At 38.4% G+C, this 22,666-nt stretch overlaps 1 protein-coding gene and 1 long non-coding RNA gene across 3 annotated transcripts in view; one reads left to right on the top strand and one right to left on the bottom strand.

Moving 5' to 3' along the window:
• The window catches only part of PDE5A (phosphodiesterase 5A), a 139,637-nt gene extending 127,448 nt beyond the window's left edge, over positions 1 to 12,189 (bottom strand). The window contains exon 1 of the mRNA XM_027797560.2: positions 11,622 to 12,189. The gene's annotated coding sequence lies outside the window, so the exon portion shown is untranslated. The remainder of the gene's footprint in view (positions 1 to 11,621) is intronic.
• LOC129736903 (uncharacterized) overlaps positions 1 to 22,666 on the top strand; it is a 109,427-nt gene that overhangs the window by 61,645 nt on the left and 25,116 nt on the right. The window lies entirely within an intron of this gene.

The following is a 22,666-nucleotide window of genomic DNA, read 5'->3' as shown; positions in this document are numbered from 1 at the left end:
TTGATTCAGCTAGTCGTTCTGAAGTCTGGGCTATGTCTCCTATCCAGTTTCTTCCTTACATATTCTTTTCTTTGAATTATTGCTGGTCTAGCACTGTAATAAAATAATTCTGTGTACGTATAGCATATTTTATAGTAACATATGTATTTGCTTATTTTGCCAAAGACCTTCAGGAATAATTTTTAAGAATGCTGTACTTACTGAAGTTGTACTTGCCTCTGAAAACACTGGGACTTTCCAAACAGACCATTCATTTCTATGAGGTTAAGGTACTATAGGATTATTCCTTTAGGATGGGAAAGATGTAAGAGAAACCTTAATCATTTCAGTTTAAGCCCAGTTTGAAATGAGACTCCCTACTACACCTGACCCATACTGTTGGTGTTCATAGAATAAAAAGTATTAAAATCAGAGCTATAAGGAACTCAAAGTCAATTAAAACATTCCCAAGGATTTATTCATAGCATTTATTTGGGAACCCTGACATTATTAAACCTATAAGGATCTATTGTGAGACTTGCAACTTCAGTTGTGCCTAAAACCAGACCTAAGAGACATTCTTTACAAACTTAAAGCCTTGAAGCAATTTGATTTCTTTGGAGTTGGGAAGACGTAATTCTGTTTGGGATTCTGTCTGGTTTGTTTGGGGTTTTTTTAAGGGGTCATCTCAAACTAGTTTTCCACTTAAATTTGACAAGAAAATGCCAAAAAAAAGCGCAGCATATTAAAAATACTATTCTGTTTAGTATTTTATTCTGTGTTAATTTGTATTATATTCTATTTTATATGGTACATGATAAAGTATAGTCTGCTCAAAGTAATTCAGTTGCAGAAATCATGGTCTGAAGTGGTAAGCTAGGTGTTTCTGATAAATTGAAATTGGCTGATTTGGAAAAGTGATATCTGGTATCATTTTTTTATTCTCCTGAAGGAAAACTAGCGTGTCTCTCTTGACATGCGTTCTTGCTATCTGCTGAGCTTGGCATTTAAGAATGCTGCAGAACAGGACAGGACAGAGTTAAGAGAATTTGGATGAGTAAATTCTCTGATGGCTCTTTAGGAAGTTATAATCTGTAAAAGAACTTCAGTTGCAAGGAATCTCTTGTACTTAGAAGGCAAAAAGGGAAAAGTAAAAGCCCTTATTGCACACAGCTTGCTATCTCACACACACGCATGCACACGTGCGGACACACACACCACCACCACCACCCTCCACAAACACATTCTCCATATGTAGCCAGGTTTGAGGGAAGAAGTTAAATGGTAACTGGTTTTTTTCCATGGTGGTGCAAGAATTTTGTGAACAGCTGCTGACTGATTCTGTCTGTGCAATTGGACTGATGGCTCTCTGAGTATTTGTTCAGGGCTGCCAAGTTATGAAATGTTTGATATACAAGCTGAGTGTGAATAAAGGTTTTATTACGTTGAACGAGACATCTCTGCTCAAAATTCCCTTGCTTACATTTGCCTGGCTACTAATGACCTGTTAGTTAAATGTTGATATAAAAATGTCAGATGGACTAAAACAGATCAAATAATATTTCTTCTTAGGTCTGCTTTTTAAATGTTTTATGGTTAATATCACTGGGTTTCCCTCCTCTTCTGATACGTATTTACTGGTTGTTACACAGTCACCTTTTTAAATACAAGGTAAACCCACAAATCATCTGGCTGCTTTTATTGTAATCTGTATGAACAGAGTTGTCTCTGCTTTCATAGATGAAGGAATAGTTTCTAAACAGGGTGTGTGCAGAACTTTTAAAGTTTTTTCTTTATATTTAAAACGATAACTCTGAAAAATAGCGAGCTTTCCAGGGTCTAATATCTTTCAAATATGCTAAGAAAAGCTTGAATTAATCCTCTTTAGGTCTGTCTCAAGTCTTGAAATGCTAATGTTGCCGTATTTTTAAAATTCCAGATTATACCTGTACTTTCACCTGTCTTTCATTTTTGTACAGAAAGAATTATCATTTAATGTGATAATGATTAAAGAGTGATGTGATCAGTTTCTTAGTTTTCTTATATTCTTTTTCTCTTCTTTCAATGTGTTTCTGTAAGTGAGGACAAATAGGAAAGGCAGAATGAAGACTTTGGCATTTCAGAAAATTGATCTGTTTAAGTACAGTGATGGAGAAAAAGTTACAATATTTTATGTTAAATGATTTTATAATTTTCAACAAGATCTAGTTACTAATACTTAATCATGATATTAATTATATAGCATTTCAGAAATAATAACTAATGCAAGAAATTACAGAGTAAATGCAAAGATTGCTTTCAAAAGGGATGCTTCAATCATGTTATTGTGGTGCTGCAGTATAAGTCTAATCCGAACAAATGCCCTTATGTCTGTAGAAGGATTTCGGAAAAAATGCTTCTGGAAGCAAATGGCACTAGACAATAGTAAAATCATGAATGATGCCCAGCCGAATTTACTTAAATTCATAGAGCTATATTCATGTATATATTTCATGCTATAGCCAAATGGTATTTAAAGAACTCCAGTAACCTTTATGCATAGAAGTAGTTTTGCAGTTACCCAAAGCATATAGATATAGACTCTTTTGTGCTCTTCACACATGAGAAAACTAATAATGTGTGAACCACTCTTATTGTTGATCTAAAAGGCTTCAGAGAATTAGTACCTGAGCCTTGCTGGCTCCTAGGCAGTCATGCTGAACAAGTAAAGCATTACAAGCAGCATTGTATTTTGTTCTTGTCAGCTAAGGTTTCCAAGTGTTGTAAAATTCTTTTGTGTTTCTGATCCTTCTCATAATATTGTTGTATGATACTATAACTGTACAAGAGTTCAGCACCCTATGAGCTGACATCTGGAAACTATTAAAGCTCTTCATAGAGCATAGGGTGGCACAGGAACAGCTGATGCATTGGTAAAGATCAAAACCTTTCAGTTGTGCCCTGGTAGGGTAAGTGATTGCCAGGTTAAGGCTGGTAATCTCTCTGGGTGTTTCAGACAGACTTCTGGTATATGTACAGCATGATACAGGGCTGCATGTATAGTATGGCTGGATGCCTAAATGATCCATGTGAAAAGAATATGGAACATTGCTGTTGTGGTTTTGTTACAATCAGTTAGTGACAGTCCAGTCTGTGAAAAGTGACAGCTACTTCTCTGTGGTGAAATTTCACCTCTGAAACAAACAATTTTGAGTCCAGTTGTGTGCCTTGCATTTGATTTGTACATGTGCACAGTGGCTCTGTGGTACACAGCATGAATCATAGGTAGGTTGTCTTGTCACATGTGGCATGAATTGTACAGTAGTATATTCCATGTTGTTGTGATTCAAACTTAAGGAGCTCACTTAACAGGGCAACCTAATTTTTCCTCTTTCCTTTCTTCTTTTGTACTGGTAGCTTAAATTCATTGTGCAGTTCGAGTCCAAAACCAGGTATTTTAAACACACACATTGTGAGAAGATTTATGCAAGGCAGTTTGTAGATCATTACATATTTTCTACAGAAATTAGGAAAGCTTATTGTAAAAGTAAAGATGAACTGTAGCTTTTCATTACTACTTTTTCTGGACTCTTACTTTGTTTTATTAATATCATAACTCACAACCCTCATCAAGCTCCCTCAATTCTCATGATTCTAGTTAGAGGCTGAAAGCACATGTTCTAAGAATGACAGAAGACAGAATTTATTGCTGTTAGAAAAACTGTTTTTAGGCAGATGTTCAGTTCAGTTTGGTACTGGTAAAATGATTCATAAGTTTAAAAAATGGCTCCTGAAATTTTATGTAGATCATCCCTATAAAAATAAAATAAGTGAACTAAAAAAGGATAAACAGGATTGCAGATAATAAATAATATTGTTAGGTGGCTTTCTAAGAGCGTCAGATAATTGTTAATATGTCTGAAGTCTGTGTTGAGTAAGGAGAAAGATTGTACATAAAATAGTGGTATGAAAGATTTGAAAACATGTTCAGTGTTGGGTACATGCATATATATATATATATATATATTTGTATATCCCTATATGTATCCTGATAGAGTTAATGGATCAAGTCTTGCAGAGAGCTGCATGTAGGCAGATTCTAATATTTGTCATGCCAAAGTTGGTACTTGGGCTGGATGAAACCAATTCCAGGGCCCACATAAGTAATTTTAAGAACTAGGTTTTACATCTCTCTTACGATGATGCCATGGCCACACAAAATACGGAAATTATCAGAAATCTTTATTAAAAATGCTTCTTATTTTTAGTCTGAAATAGCTGCTGGTTTATATATTATCCCTGCTTGTAGAGGGAAGACCAAATTGCACCAGAACATTGCTGAATATATCTGAAGTCTTTCATTCTCTTTTTGCCCTGGAAGCCTGTGCTAGTTTATCCAAGCCTCAGGTACAGAAATTAATGTCATGCTAGACCTTTACAGAAATCTTGTGGGTTACTGCTTAGGGACAGTCTCCTTAACTGTGTAGAATGCATGTGATTTTGATGGTACCATTTAACTGTTTACTGAAATGTTAGCATGAGTCGTCTGCTTAAAACCACTTTTGGGCTGTGCTCATACCCTTATTTAGGTTCCAGATCTGTTCCCTGGAGCAAAAGACTTTGCTCTGGTTTGTCCATCTTTGCTCCAGTAAAGGAGGAGGTTAACAGCAACTTGTTGGTGTTGGCATGCAACAGTGCTGCTTGGGCTTTCTCTCACCTCTCCTTTCAAGGAGAAAATGCTGAGGCTTTTGGTTATAGAGCCGTAATCTAAACACAAGCATGTAGTTCTGAGTGAAAAGATGAAATAATGAAATGGCTAAGAGACAGGATTGGACTGTAAATAAGAGGTAATGAAATAGTAAAAACTTGGGGGAAAGGTAGGATGCAAGTGAAGCCTGGAGATCAAAGTGACCCACTAGCAGAGCAGATGGACATAAAACTAAATGAGTACTGGGATGTGGTAAGTTTAAGGGAAGTCTGAAATTGGAAAGGCAAATCCCAAATCACCCTGGACAGAACCAGACTGTTGCTGACCCTTAGTAGCATTTCCTGCTAAAGAAAAAAATACAAGAATAGGGTCGCTCTTATAATGGTCACTAACACTATTCCATAAAAATGGAACAAACATAGAATAAACAATTTTTTACTAAGGCTCTACTTGATCTCAAGGTAGAGACTTGCAAACCATTTATTTACTGCTGGTCCCATACTGCTGTTTTTAAATTGTTATATGCAATGATGCTAGCTCTCAAACTGGCCTTTGAAATTGTCTCAATGAGCTGCAGGCTAAATGCCTTCAGGTGAGAAATTGCTGTTTGGCAGTAGTGGCTTGTTTAAAGACTCTTAGTGGAGCCATTGGCCTCACAGAGGGAAGAGCTTGGCAGCCTTCCTCCCAGCTCTGCCGTGGGTGCTGCTAAGACCTGGCGTTGGCTTAGAGAGTAGGGCTGTGGCAGTGAGGCATGGATGTGCTGTCTCAGCCTGGTGAGTAAAGCTGGAGGGGCACAACTTGTGTTTGGGTGTGAGCAGGCAGTGTGTGGAAGAGGAGGGACTAAGAGAGACTGTGCTGCAGGAGCAACTGAAGTGAGAACAGGTGCTGCTGTTCCCAGTACTGATGGTGGTACCTACCACTGCTACCTAAACTAATGCTGGTTGAAAAGCTTCTAGCACACAAAAGCCGGCATTACTTCCTTCAATATTCCCTGCTCTTTGTACTTCTCTGTGTGATGAACACCAGACGTAGCAATGGGACTGTGAGTGAATTTGTGATGCAGCATGACATCTAGGTAGTAAGTAGCACTAGTCTGTAGGTACGTACCCTGTCCTGCATGTATCCTGTACCTGTGCATGAAGAAAGGGCAAAGACATCGTGTTGTTTCTGCCTCCCATCTCTAATGGTTTACACAAGCAAACTAAGTTTGGGACTGCTCAACACTGGATTTATTCCTCTGAAATACAACAATATAAAAAAAGATTTTTTTTCTTGCCTGACAGACCTGCCTACTTAGATGTGGCATCACATCTATTTAGTGATAAACACATTTATTTTGTTCTACTAGCCCTGCAAAGCAAGGGAGCAAGTAGATAAATTGTATTTTCACTCAATTTCAACCAAATTATATCTATTCGAGTCATTACAAGTCTACATGCCACTGAATTCTTATTACTGGTGACAGTGTATCAACCAGAACAGATAAAGTTTGATTTTCAGAATCCAGGCTAGAATCTTGCTGAGCTGAAATCAAGAAATACCTTTCAAGTTGTAATTTAAATATCTCTGGCAAACACATAAGGCAACCCTAAAGCACCAAATGTACATATTTATTTTGGAGAATAAGATCGCACTATTAAGACATTGAAGTTAATATTACCATCCAAATTAAAAGGGCAGTTTGCTTAAGCAACTGGGATTTTGGTAATCAGAGAACACAGGCATACTATCTGCTATAAAAGTAGGCAGGAAGTCTTCATGATCCCTCTCAATTAGGAATAAATTAGTCTCATTTCAAATCTGGAGATAAATTTGACGATGTACTTTTCAGAGGAGCACCTGCCCAAGAAACTGGTGTGTGTTACCTTGAAGTGTAAGCCTATGCAAATAATGCATTTCTAGCTACTGCTCAGAGAGATCAGTTCATTACAATATAAATGACTAATTTCTACATGGAAAAGGGATGGCAAATAAAAGAATTTTATTCCTGTCTTGCAAGCAATTAGCTCAGTTCTTTGGGAAGTAGCTCAATATAGAGTTCATATCTTAATGCTGATCTACTATTGTCTTGGAGTACTGAGGGCTATGCAGACCTGCATGTTGTGGATCTAACAACTGAGGTGAAATCAGGCTTTGACCTAATAGAGAAGAAAACCTAGCAGATACCCATGTTTCCAAGCCAAAGGCTGGCTTCCCTGGAAAGATAAATTAAATGTAATTGATTTCTGCTAGCTTTCCTGCCCAAGAGCTTTAAGCCTTGCACATGGTTTTAGAATGTTTTTACAAGCTGGAAAAATGGGCCAACAGGAACCTCATGCAGTTCAACAAGGGAAGTGCGGAGTCCTGCACCCGGGGAGGAGCAACCCCAGGCACCAGGACGTGCCGGGGGCCGACCGGCTAGAAAGCAGCTGTGCAGAGAGGGCCCTGGTGGTCCTGGTGGGCACCCAGCGAACACAGTCAACAGTGTGCCCTTGCGCAGGGGACTAACAGCATCCTGGGCTGCGTGGGGAGAATGTTGCCAGCAGGTCAAGGGAGGTGGTCCTCGCCCATCTGCTGAGCTCTGCTAAGGCCACACCTGGAGTGCGGGGTCTGGTTCTGGGCTCCTCAGTAGAGGACAGATGTGGAGCTGTGGGGGAAGAGCCCTGTGAAGGGCAACTAATGTGATTAAGGGACTGGAGCATCTCTCCTGTGAGTAAAAGCTGAGAGAGCTGGGACTGTTCAGCCTGCAGAAGGGACGGCTCGGGGCAGGTCTCATCAATGTGTACAAATACCTGCAGGGAGGATGCAGAGTGGATGGAGCCAGGCTCTTTTTCTTGGTGCCCAGTGCCAGGACCAGAGGCCGTGGGCACAAACTGAAACAAAGGAGGTTTCCCATGAACATCAGGAAACTCTCTCTCCCCCTGCCCTGTAAGGGTGACCAAGCGCTGGGACACATTGCCCAGAGAAGTTGTGGAGTCTCTGTCCTTGAAGATGTTCAGAAGCCATCTATATGTGATCCTGAGCAACTGGCTTTAGGTGGCCCTACTTGAGATGACCTCCTGAGGTTCCTTCAAACATCAGCCATTCTGTGAAGTTACACTAAAATAAAGGTGCTGCATATGTTTTGTTTTTAAGAAACAAGTGCTTTTAATGCTTTTCTGCTAGGAAACTACTATTAGAAATACATCTGATTATCAAAGTCTCTTGCAGGATAAACAAGAGCTGATTGGCACTGAATATTAGAGTCCAGAGATGTCATATTTTCCTATTGTTGTGCCAAAGCTATTAAAGTTGCACCTGAAACTAACAACTCTAAACAGGCAGTCTTTGGCTTTACTGTAAGAAAGATAAAGTCCTGTTCTTCAAAGTCTGTTTAGGGATTGCTGGTTTTAATAAAATCTGACTTTGTGCATGTTAAAGAGCAGTTGTGCAGTTATCACTGGTTTGTGCTCTGTATTTCAAACAAAGAAGACAAAAGTAATAGCAATACAGACTTTTTTTTTTAATGCCTACGGCTATGATTTTTCACTCTTAAGGTTTTAGACCTAAAGGAATGAAGTCTAGGCACATGCTCAGAGAACAAGTGATAAGGATCAAGGAAGATTTTAAGACCTGCAGCTCATGACAAACTACAATGCTTTATAAACAGATTTACAATTAGCTTCTTAGTTATGTTCTGATGAGATTTCTGAGGACTCAAAGAATTCTTGGTGGCTCAGAAAGAGAAGTTAACCTTCCCCTAATATGCCGCATGTTCTGTCAGATATGCAGAGGCAATGGAAAACATTTGTCAAAACAGATGGCAGCGCTAGCCCCCTGCCACTGAATACAAATGGTAAGTTCAAGGTCCAGTTAATGGCAGGTGAGCCAAGAAACATTTGGAGATTCAGTTTAACATTGAATATACCCCAAAGAATACACTATTACAATTCCAGGACTTCTTGGCTGTGGCCAAACTCTGAATACTGCAAGAACAGTAATTTCATGGTTTATACTTCCAGCCAGAACAAAGAACTGCTGAGGTGTGTGAAAACTAAGATGTAGCAGTTAACATGGTTTCAAGTTTTTTGAAAAGACATGCTTGACAGCTGGTTCAGTCCAGCAGAATGTTTTTTGCCCAGTGTTTCATGGTAGTCTACTATGCCATTAGACTGCTTTCCATATACTAAAATAAATATTATCTTAAAAGCAATTCCATGTATAGAATATACTAAGAGACTAAATGTGAAAATATCTGGTTTTTCTATTAACAAAATGCTGGCATGTTACACTAAAGGAAGTTTCACAGAACAGTTAGGTAAAGCATGGAAACTATGATCTGTATAGCTGAAGTGTTTGTGATTGCTGGTGGCATGACTACTAAAAGCAAAACAGTTGCAGAGATGTTGTCTTACGTGCATCCAATGAAATAGATACTGGGGTAATTTGTGCTTATTATGCTAATGAAAAAAAAATTGCTAAGACTTAAATGATTCACTGTTAAATAAGCAAATGTTACTTGCCAGAGTTTGAAATAGGAACACAGAAAAACCTCCTACAAAGTGTTTGCAATAGTGACATCAGTGCTTTGTATTGACCCTAATCAAGATAATGGTTACTTAATCATGTATTATTCTGTAAAGGTAGTTTTTCTTGTACAGAATGGATACAGTGCTACTCACTGCAATGCATTAAGTGCAATTATACTACACCATGTCTGTCTCTCGCTTTGTATCCTTTGCCTGTATGTTAGGAATTAGGCATTGGACACCAGAAGTGTAGCGCTGTTGAAAACATAACTAACTACTTAGTCTTATACACTTGTGCCTGTTGTGAGGTTTAGAATGTTCCCAGTCATTCCTGGCTGTGCTCCCTTCTGTCTTCTGCACACTGCAAGGGAGTGTACAGCCACAACTTCAGATCAAGAGGAAGGGCTGAAAGATAGCTAACGTGCCTGACAGTTGTCAGACTACTCGTATTTGCTTTCCTCAGCTTAACATTAATGACTTTATAAGGATTAGTTAAGGCTACCAGACCTACTCTACTTTTTTCTTCTAAAATTTCTTGAACCTACAGCACAGTCTTTTAAACTGATAAGTGAAAGCCAAGTTATAGTTAACTACATCTTAAGGGAAGCTGTTAAACACCCAGTGTTAGTACTTTTTTTTAGAGTTGTAAAGGAGTGCTCGTGTGTGATATACCCTGTGTAACTTGCAAGTGGCTGTGGAATGATGGCAGGCACTTTCTATACCTGTGGTTTCAGGCTGGGCCTCGAGACCATACTTAAAAACCCACTAGTCATATAAAGATGTGAAATTCTTCCTCCTCCAAACCCTTGTGATCTTTATGCAACAGATTTGGCTAGGATGTCACCATTACTTCCCGTAAAGCAGAATTAGGAGATATGTGGGGAAAAAAAAGCTGTTTTCTATTAGGAATTAGGCACTGAAGGTCAGTGCAAGACCAATATGCAGATGTTAACACACCTCAGCTGGCAGTAATATTCAACTTTTAAAACACTGTATGCTCCAAATAACTGTAGTAGATACATGCTAAAGTACATAGAGATGTGGGAGGTAATCTACAATACTACGAATCTTGAGGATTTTCTTGACAGATAACAGCTTGCTGTTGTGGCTATCTCAGGAGATTTGCTGTTACTTGGAAGCAGCACATTTCTGTGCCTCTTCTTGACAGTACCTGGGTTTAATTAAGTCTGCTGTTAGCTAAATATCTCTATAGATAAGAATCTATCTTGAAGGAACCTGCTGCAGAAATCCAGATTGGATGGCAAAGAATTATGGTTGCCAAATTTGTTTACATAGTTATATAGATATTTTTTCTTTTTAGCTGAGTTTCACTGTGTAGTTTGACAATAAAAAGTCATTCCTGGACTAAAGCATTTGGAAACAATATAGGAGAATGGAGATGGATGTACAAAACTAGAAAGCAACTCCTTCAACTACATCCACCATTTAAAACAGGGAAAAAAATATCTATAGGTGAATTGCGTTTTCAGAAGTCTGGCTAAAGAACAAGGTATTTCTTGTTTTTTGTGAATGTGTATGGTACTGTACAAACCAAATGTTATTTTCCCTTAATACATCTCTAATCCTAGGTTCTTCCACTTTAATCTAACAGTGACAATAATACAACATTTGATTTCATGATTTTCTGTGGCTATTAATCCTATGAGCTTAGATCCCTTTGTTAAAACATAATTGAAATTTAGCAACCTGCCTACTTTATCCTTCTAGTCAAATTTGTCCTCATTTGACAGGGCTCCTTTCTAATTTTACCTTATTAAATTTTGTGAGAAAGAACAAAAGTGGTCTACTGTTTCTTATTACTCAGGGTCAATGGATCAGATAATTCAAGGTGTGATAAAATACCTCAGTGAATTCAGCTGTATGTAGTAAGCATTACTGTTATTAGGCCATGTTAAAGTAGAAGTGCAATTACCGGTTCTTCTGTAAATGCCATCAATATGCTACGCCTAGCAGGTACCTGTTTTTCCTGTAGAACATGGTTTTGGTTTTGTTTTGCATTTTAAAATGTACCATGTCATTTTAAGTTGCTAAATGGTGTGATTTACTGACTGTTCTTGATAGATTACGTTGGCATCTCATGAGGGTTGCATGCAAGCTTTCTTCCCTTAAAATACAGCCAGTTCTAAGAAAACAGCATTATTCTTGTGAAAACAGCATTTATATATTTCTCTTGCATGTTCCTCCTCAGCATCATCTTACTGGGAACATGTTCAATTTGCCAAAAGATCTTCTGAACTCTGACTGCAAACCATTCTGTAGCCCACATTTCTCATGCAAATACCATATGACCTCAGGCAGGTAGAGAACTTCAGATTCTCTAAGCACATTATCCGCAACCAACTTTACAGTTTTCTGAGTTTGCTGCATATTCAAAGCACTTTTTACTTATTGTACTTGTTATTTAGACTCTATAATTTGTATCTAGGCAGTTTTGCTTTCAATCTTACCTCAGTATTCACAACCTCATCTTGCTGAGAAGTCTTACCCAGGCTCCTTATCCTGAAAACTCGGGGCTTTTTATTTGTTTGATTAACTTCCATGGCTTGCAAGCAATCCAGCTTTTGTTCAGTCGGTGTTCGGTAGGCTGGTGCATGCCTCTGCACTGCTTGGGCTTTCTTTAATTAACATATGGACTATAATATATTGTTTGTTTTGAATCTGATGTCATGGGAAAAAGTGTTGCTTGAGTCAATATGGAAACTTGCCCAAATACGTTCAAGTTGTTTCTTCCTTGACTGTAGTATCTGCTTGAAACTTTTCACTTGCCTTCTGATGGTTATTCCTGTTCATCCACAGGCTGTTTCCAATCCAAATATAGTGTTACTTGATTGAAAAAAAAAAATATAATCTCCAAGAAGCAGTTCTCTTTTTAGCACGTTTAACAATCCCAACCAAATCCCTTCTGAAATACCACGGTCCATTTTGTCATAGAAGGTCACAGGCTTGCTAAGGCTGTCCCTCTGGACATTTCAGCAACTTCTGTGTCTGCACAGCTAGAAAAACTCTGCTGAAATGTGGAATGTTTTTCAGACCCTTTTTCCCCTCCCTCTGAAGCTGCTGTGAGGAAGCAGTGAACTAGGGTACCCTTGTGAAAATCCTATTGACCCACAATTTGGAATGTGCAGCCAGTTCAGGGCTGTGTCCTACATCAGGGTCCTATGCTTGAGGGCTTTTTCCACTGAAGAAGCCTTTCAGATAATATTTGGGAAGGGCTTTAAAAACACAGCCAAAGTGATTTTATTTGCTTGGCTGCTTAACTAAAGAATATTAGTCAGAGCAAACTAATGTAACTCCACTGATAGGTTAATAGACCTTGAGTTACAACTGAAGAACAAGCCCTGAAATTCTAGGGAAATTATACAGGTTGAGTTTAATAATGCTGCCTTACAGTGTATAAAGTGTTAAGATTGTTTCATACCCAACTAATTTCTAATTATCTTTTTCTTTATTAACTTTTCCATTATACTTTTTCTGTTGATGTCATCGTTTTGCTATAAGAAAACAAGAGCTCTGTTCAAGATAAGGCTCTCCTGAGCTGTACCTTCAGATGTGTAGTACCTGCTCAGGACAAGAGGCTCAGCAGGCTTCAGGGCTTGCATGTTCCTGGTGAAACATTCAAAAAATGAAAATGTAACCATTTGTTTTGTAAATACTGAGGTTTTTCTGTAACTCTTAACCCAGCTGCTTAAGAACAGATTTTCCTGGGGACAAAAAAGATACTGTTCTAACTTGAGGGTTGTCTCGCAGCCAGATTTCAAGCTCCTGTTATAAATCATTATGGCTCTTCAGAAAACAGATGAAAAATATGAATGTTGGCAAAACCCTCCTTCACCACATTTGTTCCAAAAATGGATGAACTATTTTCTATAAACTTAAAAAAAAAAAAAAATAATAATCCAGAGTCTAAGAAGAAGAAAAAAATTCAACCTAGCTGGTTGAAGTGTGACATATTTGAAAACTAAAGTGTGTAATGACATAAGTAGTCAGACTGAACTGTCAGTAGCACAACATGCTCACCTTTTAAAAGTCACATAAAGACTAAAGGGAAGGGTCGAGATATTTCCATTCTGTTTCTTTCTAACAAAAGATACTTTAGTAGACAAACAAAAATCCTTGAACAGAACTGGATGCTACAGGACTTCATAAAGTGGGTTCCAGTGGTGGAGTTGAACATAGTGTGTGTGGTATGTATTAGCTACCTGGATGTTATTGGAAAATAGGAAAAAAATGTTTGTACATCATATGTATTTTTTTAAAGATAACAGAAAAGTAATTCTGGAAAGCGTAATCAACACTTACAAAGTTTTAAATTTTGCTTAACTCTTCCCAGGATGCCTCCCAGCATGTAGCAGATTTTTCTGGTATTCATTAAACTATTAAAAAAATTCCTTCTTCTGTTTCACTAAACAAAAAGACCCCTGTTCATTATAGAACAGTGCCCATGTTTTGCAAGAGCTGCAAAATATTTTCTGGCATTCTAGTTGTGTTGCGTGCTTTCTTAGTTTCATGTAAAATAACTTCATACTCTCAGAAGTGACGTTGGTAATTACTTCTTTTAATGCATTATGGGGTTAAGTCTACTTCAATGTCATCTGACAAACCACTTCTATTTTTGTCAGCATTAGAATTATTATATTATATGGTTGGCTGAGGAACTACATGTAGGGAGATCTTTGGTTTTAGCTGGCTTTGGAGGATCTGCTGAAGACTGCAAAACCTGTACAGTGAAAAGGGGCTAAGAGAGCCTGGCTTTTCTCAGACAGTAATCATCAGAAAAGGCAAGTGTGTAGTTTCACCAAAGAATTACAAACATGCTTATATATTATTGAAATAATGCATATTCGACTATCTAAAGCACTTTGAACTCTCACAAGGAACTAGATTATAAAACAAACAGAGACTTTGTTGAAGTCAGTCTCTTCCAGACACACTTAGGCTGATGTTGAAGATGATAGCAAAATTTATTTAATTTACAAATAGACTCAAAATAAACAGCTACTTGGGTGCAATCTTCCTTTTATTCAGAAACTAGGATAGGGCTTTTTTTTTTAGCTTCTCTCATCTATTGCATTTCCAGGCCATCCATCAACGCAGCTACAGTTATCCCTTTAGCTGCTCCTACATATATGATGATGAGAGAGAAACCAGGAGCCAGGCAGAAAATATATGGACTGTCATGACACCTTTTGTTGCATTCAATGGTTTTTTTCTCAGAAAAAAGCATCTGACCCTTAAGAACATCACTTGGCAGTGACAAATGTGCACATATTCTGATATTCAGAGGGATTATGTCCTGAGATGATTTCTTAGTTACAAGTCTGTATGACCAGTGTTTATAAAATAGTGGAGGCAATATCCAGGATATTTTTGCTATTTATAATTCCCATTGTTGCAGCTCTCTGGGGATGATTAGATTAGATGACTTCAGTGGTGTGATAGCTATTGATATAAATAACTTTCCAGAAGATTTCCTTATGACTTCAGAACAGATTAGCCAATAAGAAGAACATTTATGAAGGAGCTTAGTTCCCTAGCTATTTTCTGAAAACCATACTAGGCACTGATCTGCATACAGAAGAGTTATAAAGGCTGAAATTTTTGCGTGCCTAGGCTTTTCATAAAAAACAAATCAATTATCAAACACTTAGGTTCGAATTTCAGAAGTCTCAGGCTCCTTAGTTTCATAAGAATTTCTGAACATTGTATTTTCTGAGAAGTTTAGAGAAAATGGAAGAAAGGCTCACCTAAATGAAAGCCAAAATAAACTGTATGTATTCATTGATGATCAGAAACAAATAGTGTAGTTCAATGAATAGCTAGGGAAATCTGGCCAAGGGACAGGTAATTATCCAAAACTCTCCACTTACTTGAAGCAGACATGAAGGTCTGCTGTTGGAAAAGGTCTTGCCTCTGAGAATTCCAGCCTTTCCTGGTTTCAGCCAGGAAAGGAACAGTGGAAGAAGTGCCTCTCGCTCTATTTTGGTACTTCTGCTTCTGATCCCCAAAGAAGGGAAGCAGAGGCATGGCATGTATTTGGAAATAAATTAACAAACTTCTAATTGCTCTTTCTTGTGGGTCTATTTCATTCCATTTTTTGGCTGCAATTTTAAATTGTGTTTAAATTTGTTGACTAATGCTGAGGAAATGATCCACTCTTTCTTAGGGGGACCAAAGGTTTCAGGTAGTCTAGAGGTCTACATAACCCAAAGGTGAAGCTGTTTGTCATTTTTTTCCTTGCTAAACGTGAATTCACACACCCAAATACTCAAACTTTGTGTGCCTGTATGTTTGTGTGTGTACAAGTACAATTTGGATAACCTCCGTAGCTTACCTCTGAAAACTGGAATTCCTAGACTTGGTTGTTACTTGACCGAGAGACCTCAGATGTCATAAGAATCTGCTTCTATAATTCAATGATTTCATCGGATGAGGCTTCCTTTAGTTAGCTACAGAAAACACCGGAGTTCTTTGGCATGTCCTGACACTTTCATTTTTCAATTATGACTTCTGTGGAAAGCTGCTTCTAGCACATAACAGGTGTGCAGATAGCGTCCTATAATGATTTGATTTGATTTTATTGAAAAGACAGATAGTGTGGCAGCAAAACATTCAAGGTGTTTGATGTAACTGCAACTCTTTAGCTTAAAAGAATGAACTTGGCTAAACATTATTCCAATATGAAATGCTTGCTGTACTGTGGCATGCTGTTTGCTGTGTGGAAACACAAATGTTCCTCAGCTCAATAGTGTTCTTTGCGCCTCTAAACTGTCAAGGTGACAGCCCTGCTTTTCTTGGAGAATATTTTAGAAGTGTTTCAGAGCCATCTAGAATTGGAAAACAGAGAATGAGCTAATCCCTTGGCCAATGAAATATGAATATATTTGAAATTGAGTAAAACTCTGAGACTTGCTGAAGTCTCCTAATGCTAATCAGTCTGCAAGACACTGCAGTGTGGGAATAAGGCTGGCACCATGTACTCCCTGGTGCCAAGGGAGTACAGGCCTTGCCTGTCATAGCAAGAGCAGTGTGTTGCTTAAGGTAAATGAACTGCAATGAACCTTTCGGGGGGGGGGAGGGGGGGAAGTAGTTAGTTTTACTTACCTGCATAATGAAAATTTAGAGGATTACTTAGTGTATTTGCAGTGAAATAAGTGTATGGTTGTGCTGAATTAGATCAGTGGTATGCTACTGTAGATGGTGGTGGCAAGTAGGAAATGCAACTGTAAGGTCACATGCAATCATCTACTTGTAACAGAATGTTTCTCTTAAAGACTGTAATCTGGAATGATAGACTCAACTTTTCAAGACTCTTTTCTTTCGTAATTCTGTTTAATCTAGCTGATATTGCTAGCCTTGATGTAAGCACTAGGGGATGCAACCCTATCAGGGGGAAAGAGGGATGCTTCATTTTGCGAGATGTTATGCATACTAAAAGAAAATCCTTAGGTGAACATTTCATGATTATAGAAATACCACTCCTCTGGAAAAAAAAAAATAAAATCCTGCTTTTAGAATGGACCAGTCTGCTCTGCCATACTGCCCTGAGCACACAGCCTTGCCACAAATAAAGGCAGTTTTTACCAGCAACAAACCTTGTAATTACTACAAGTCACTTTTTGATTAGAGGAATGTATTCAAGCATAAGAGCCATGGCACCACTGGAAGTGGCTGGAAAGAGTGAGGGACGTGGTCACCTATCCACCAGCTTAACTTAAAAGGTTGCTGGCAATAAGTTTGCAGTAGTCTCAGGTTCACACTAATTCTACAAGTGATTCTCAAAGAGACATTAAACCACCCATGCCCACTGAACCACTCTTGCATTGTTCCTTTTCATCATGTCACATCTGCCCCAAGCTACAGCAGCTAACAAAAGTAAAAGGTATCCTATGTAATATTCTAAAGAGTAATTTGATGAAATTTGTTCCGGCATCTACTGCAGACTGAAAAGCTGCTGGAGTTCTAGCCTGTTTTTCTAACCAAAAGTGCCTCCCTGATATTTCTTCAGGACCCAGATAAATAGACACTCTCTGTTTTTAAGGCATGTATTTCAGTATTGATTCTCAGTTCTACTCATTCCAACTCAATGTGTAAGAGCAGAGTTGTTCCTTCCATTCTTCCAGCCTTCAATTGTCTGCAAATGTTAGATGACTTGAGATGAGGAGAGTGTGTAGTGTCCATACAGAACACTGAACTAAGGCTATTTCAAAATGTGGCTGGTGTAATGAGCTTAATATGCCTCCATTTCCACCCTCTATAACATGTACTAATGCGAGTATCCTTACCAAAGGAAGTGCTTCTCATGTGAGTATAGTAAACAAGCACGTTTCTCCATCACTGAATTCTGGGATTATGAATTACTCTACCCACAACTGTTTTGCCTGTTTCTTAAAATTTCTTTCCTTGTTAAAGTCACTGATTAATGCCAATCATCATTATGCACTGGGTTTTGTTTAACGAGTTGCTACGTTGATTGCCATGAGATGCCTAATGTCTTCTGCCAGGACTTATTTAACAAAATATCTTTTGCCCATCAAACCAGGTACTGGATGAGGGAATTACTCACCTGAGGCCATTGGGTACTACTGTGAGCTCCAGCACATCTGTAAAAGGATGAGGGGAGAGACTTGGCCAGTTGTTTGTGTTCCCAGTCAAGCGTCATATTTAAGCATATTTGACTAGGAATTCTGCACTGGAAATAAAGGAGGTATTATTCAAAAGAGATATGATCCTAAGATACCAGAGAGGAATTTTCTTGCTTCCTCTGGTATTTTTTGAGTATCGGCAAGCTGGTGAACTGAGACGCTACACAGACAGTTCCTTGCTGGGGAAAACTGGCAGTGAGGAGGTGCCACCTGGCAGCAGTGTCTTCCTGCCTCCTTCTTCTGTGCTGCTGCTGCTCCCTGGTGCGAGGGAGAGGTCATGGTGGAAATCCATAATTCATTAACTCTTTTTCTCATGTTTGCTCTAGACTGACTGTGATAATGGCAGAGAAAAAGAATATTCATGTGCTCTCATCTCTGTCCTTGTAACTGAGATTTGTAGTCCTCTATAAGAAATTTCATGTACAGACTTTTTTTAGAGACTTGTTCTGTGAAACCATCCAGGTTCCTAAAAAAAAAAAAAAAAAAAAAAAGATTTTTAAAAAATAATCCTACTTTTCAAACACAAATCTAAAGTTAACCAATACTGGCTATCCTGCTTGATCTGGGTTTACTGCTTCCAAAACCCAGCACTTGTACAGTCTGTATGACTCTACATGGGGTAATTCCCTGTAGGACAAAAGCAATAGATTTTTTCAAATGAAGTTAGTTTTCAACACTGAAAGCTAATCAGAAGCAAAATATAGTAGAAGAATGTAAATTTACACCTTTCCCACTTAGGCTTTGACAAAAAAATTTCTCACTTTCATGTCCTGACTTCTGACACACGATACTTTCAGATTCGATAGAATAAGTTGATTACATTGAGTTTAAATTTCAGAAGAAAGTATTTTTGCTCCCCATTTTTGATCAGATAACTTTCTAATTAAGAAAAAATCCTTCATGGTCAATCTTTATGGAAATAAATAAAAAAAAGCTATGAAAAGCTGTTTGAATTGCAAATAGACACCTTTGCTAATGTATTCATAGTGCTGCCAGGTTTCAATTGCAGGTGGCTACTGTTTGAAAGCTTATCAAGTTACCATTTCATCCCACTAACAGATGGTGAAGTAGCAGAAGGTGGGTCTCACTTTTCAGGGATCTGTCCTCTGTGGTGCCTTGATCACAGGTTAAGAGACTGAAGGTCATCCTGTGAAACATGGCAGACATTTTTTGCCTCAGTATCTGGGTGTAAGTGTGCTGGCTCTGACATTTGGGGGTAAATCACAGGAGGTTTGTGGTAAAGGTCTGGTATGCTGTTCTTAGGGGGTCTGGGAAGATTGTCCCTCATCTGAGCTACCATCATTGCTTCAAAAACTGACCCCTGTAGCAGAACACTCTTGGGCTCAGAAAAAAATATATTTCTGAAGCATAAATTGTCTTTTGCTTTGTCGTGTATCTTAAATCACACATGCCCCTGTAGAAGGTCTTCAAATGTTGGTGAACAACAGGTTTCACCATAGTACTTGTGATGTACCTGTCTGATGTCCTTTCCTTGCTTCCAATAAGCAATTTTGTCATAGATTAGTACGCAAATTAATTGATGTAGAAGTCCCTTGTTGTGTCTTTCCTATGAACCCTTTGTGTTGTGGTGTGTGGGTTTGATTTTTTTTTTCTAGGCTGTTTTCTAGGAGACCTTACTAAAGTATTAATAAAACATCACAAACACTGCAGTGGCTCCTAGGCTTTGATATTTATATTGCCTCCTGACACACTTCAGATAATGAGGTTTCTCTACATCAGTTTACATTATAAATTGTTATGAAATTTAGTCTACAAAGAAAATGTATAAGGGAACATGTGAAAGCTCTTGGGCTTTTGTGATGGACTAAAATAGCAATATAGCCATAGTAGTGGCTTTGTGGAACAGGGCCACTCTGGAAAGGCCATGGGGATGGGTGGAGAGATGATGATAGGAAGTAGTCCCATTACTAAGATTTCCACAGAACGTATGAAAACTGCAGCACCAGTGTGGAGAAATGTACAAATCTGGCATTTCTGTTTGCATCTCTCCACACTGCTGTGATCAAACAAATGTGGACAGGGTAGGATTAGTGGCCTGCTCTCCAGTTGCCTTTGAGACTATTTACCTTCATGCCCACAGAGATTCGCCTGTGCTTGAGGACATCAATTATCCTCATCCTTTATATTTCCTTGGAATTGCTGAGGAAATACTTTTCCTAAAATAATGTCCGTTATAGACCTGACCTGAGTTTTCTTCTTCCTTCTCTTGCTTGATAACCAGGAGGTCTGAATAGCTGTGGCACATGTGCAATTTCATTTATATACAGAGAAAACAACTACAAAAATGCTGGAACACTATCTGAATAATAACCTTCTGAATATCTGAATAACCTTCAACTATTCTTAATTCTATCCCCACTATTATGTCTCTGATCACATAGTTGCTATTGATTTTTGTATTATTCTCTGTCAAGAAACTGGATAGTATCTATCAATCTGTTTAAAAACTTGAGGTGAAGAATTTGTGCTCTTCCAGATGGTTTAGGTATCGCAGAAATCCTACAGTTTATTAAGGTGATGCAGAAAATAATTTAGTTGCCTTTTGAGGTCAATGATGATGATAGCTTGAGGATTTAGTTGGGCACTTGAGCCCAGCTGCTTTAATCTGTCTCTGGTGGCTTTCACTCCAGCTTGAATATGGAGTGTGAGAGAGAACTGGGTCTAAGCAGGGACACCAGTCCAGGTGTAAGCAGCTTGTAATGCAGCTCAGTTATTGCAAAGTATATGGATGCAAAAACTGAGCCATCTGGCTTATGTGTTCAAGCTGAAATCTGAAATACCAGAGGTGGTATAGGTAATCTGACTTCTCTGCACAAGACCTGTTGCTCTGCAAGAGTGGGGGCCCAAGGATTCTTCCTGTTTGTCTAAATGAGTCCCTCAAGGCTCTGTACTCTGACAGGGAATAAATAATTTAAGATAATGAAAACGCAACTTTGCATCAATTGCCTATGCTCAGACTTCAGAAGGAGGGTCTTCCTAATGTCAAGGGCCTCCCGTTCAAAGTGTGAATTTTCAGGCTATAGCTGAGCAGCTTCAGCATTTATGTTTCCAGCTGTAGTAAACTGTCATCTTATGGGAGAACTCTATGCAGATGCTAGTTTGCTGTAGAGAAACTGGGAGGCAAGAATTATCACTTGAACTGCTAAGCCCGGTTTTATGTGTGTGTTTGCTGTGAGGAAGACTAAAAGCAGAGCTGATAAATACACGAATCTTTCCTTTAGTGCTCTTCATCTTCATGGTGCAGATCTGCAGTTGATATGTGATTGCTAGTTCTCTCTGTATATGACCTTGCGTAACAAACCAGCTGAATCCAAATGCATTTTTCATAGCTTCCTCTCCTGTTCATGCTGCGGTCTTCTCTCGCTGGAAGGAGCTGGCATGTCATTACATTTTTTTGCAAAAGTAATGAGTTCCTCTTGAAGTGGTGAATCAGAATGTCATAATAAAATGCAACAAACGAGGTAGCTGACAACATGTTTTAGAAGCAGCTGACAATAAAATGAAAAAACCTTCAGTCTTGTTGTTCTCAGACTGCTAGTGTTAAATCTGTTCTGTAACTGCTGCCTGCACAAATGTAGTAGGAATCCACCTTTCCTTGTGTTACTCTAACACAAACATTTGCTCTGTGAAAGTGGATAGTTTAAAACAAGTGTAGTGCTCCACGTGTGTAAGTCTGAAATATTGATCTTTAGACCCCAGTACATACAGTAAACTACTATTGCATTGTATTCCTTCCTGCAGTTTAACAACTTTTCAAACTCAATTCTGAATTAACTTTGTGCTTTTCTAGATGTTTTTTTCTTCCTTTCCTTTTAAAAGAGTATACTCATTTATAATAGCCATACATAATTCTTTCAGAAATTATGGAGCATGTAAAAGATTTTCAAATAATTAAAAAAGGTTTGAAAATGAAATGAATGCAACAAAAACAGTTATCCAGAATTCAAACGTGTGCAAGTGCTTCAGGCTCTGTGGTAATGGATAATCTGCAGCTTTTAATGAAAAATCTTGGTGTACCTTTTAATTTCAGGCTTACAAATAGTGGCCTTTTATCATAATCAAAAGATGTTCAAGTTATCTGCTGCCTTACTTTGATTCCCCTGGCAGTATCTTTCAGGAGTTCTCTTAGTTCAGAAAAAGAAAAAAAAAAAAAGGCTTTGACACATGACTAAATGCCTTAAGGTATGGAAGGGCACTGCTCTCCTTGCATAAACAGGGAATGACAGCAGCAGACAGGAGGAGAAAACTTCAGGATAAGTTGTGGGAATTCTCTAGATGCATTCTTCTTTTCATGATTGGTTAATGAATTGATAGCAGTGGGATTCAAGGTGGAGCGTTTTTCAACTTATTTCTAAAAGTGAATAGCTATAGTGTTTACGTGAACTGCATAAAATGCTTCTGTTTAGGTGCTTTAATGAAAGTCATTGGATAGCAGGCTCTTCTCAAAGTGTCACCCTGTCAGTGTAGTTCTGAAAGAAGATTGAATCAATCGGGTGAATACAGACATCGTTCATTCTGGTAATAAAATAACACTGCCTATCTGTGAGCAATCTGAATGGCAGTAACTTCATAAAGATGTATTTTACAAAACAAACACAAAGAGTTGGTAGCTTTTGTCACTGGATAGAGATCTGCGTAGACCCCTGTGACCTCTCTGGAATTTAGAAAGCAGGCGGAGAGTGACTCCTATAAATGCTCTTCCTTTCATGCTCAAGCATAACCTCAGCATTTACTTCCTTCATCTTAACGATCCAAATACTTAAATATGACAGAAAATTACTAGTTACACATTTAATATATTACCACTGTGGCTTTGATCATACCCTGAA

The sequence above is a fragment of the Falco cherrug genome, chromosome 1 (genome assembly GCF_023634085.1).
Source record: "Falco cherrug isolate bFalChe1 chromosome 1, bFalChe1.pri, whole genome shotgun sequence".
NCBI classification, from domain to species: domain Eukaryota; kingdom Metazoa; phylum Chordata; class Aves; order Falconiformes; family Falconidae; genus Falco; species Falco cherrug.
The sequence above is the reverse complement of the archived record's forward strand: the minus strand, read 5'-3'. Positions and strand labels throughout refer to the sequence as shown.